Raw genomic sequence first — 581 nt, 5'->3', positions numbered from 1 at the left:
TGGGTGGTGGTGGTTCCTCTGTCCAACGTGGTCTTGGCCCCCCCCAGGGACAGCAGCTCCTCATGGTGGAACATTTCACTGGGTTTTGGTTGCCCCTCGTGGAAGATCCTGGCCCTGCTCTGCCTTAGATCGATGGATATTTAATTTAAGGGGCATCTTTACATGCTATTTCCCCTTTTGAAATCCTCAGAGGGGGGTTTTAGTGTCTTCTCCAAAGCTTCCTGAAACGATCCGAGGGTTTAACCGCCCCCTTCCCCTCTTCCTGCTTTCTCCATCGTGTGGCTCTTGTGGAGGAGTTTTCCCCACCCCGCTGAGGATAAGCCAGCGCCGCCTTGTGCAAGAAGCACCTGAAACCACAGAACCTGCTCTGGGAATTGACGGGGGGGGAGGATTTTCTGTTTCAGTGAGCCAGGAGAGGTGGGGATGGGCCCAACAACGAGTCCCCATGACACCCAAAGGACCCCTCGGGGTACTGGGGTCACGTCAGAAGGCGCAGACGCATTTTGAGTCATTAACGTGGCCGTTTTGGTGTCGCAATTAAGCCCCCGGGCTCCAACGGCACCGGCCGCGGGGAAGGATCG

The sequence above is a fragment of the Buceros rhinoceros genome, unplaced genomic scaffold (assembly GCF_000710305.1).
Source record: "Buceros rhinoceros silvestris isolate BGI_N320 unplaced genomic scaffold, ASM71030v1 scaffold18948, whole genome shotgun sequence".
Taxonomy (NCBI): Eukaryota; Metazoa; Chordata; class Aves; order Bucerotiformes; family Bucerotidae; genus Buceros; species Buceros rhinoceros.
This window is presented reverse-complemented; position numbering follows the sequence as displayed.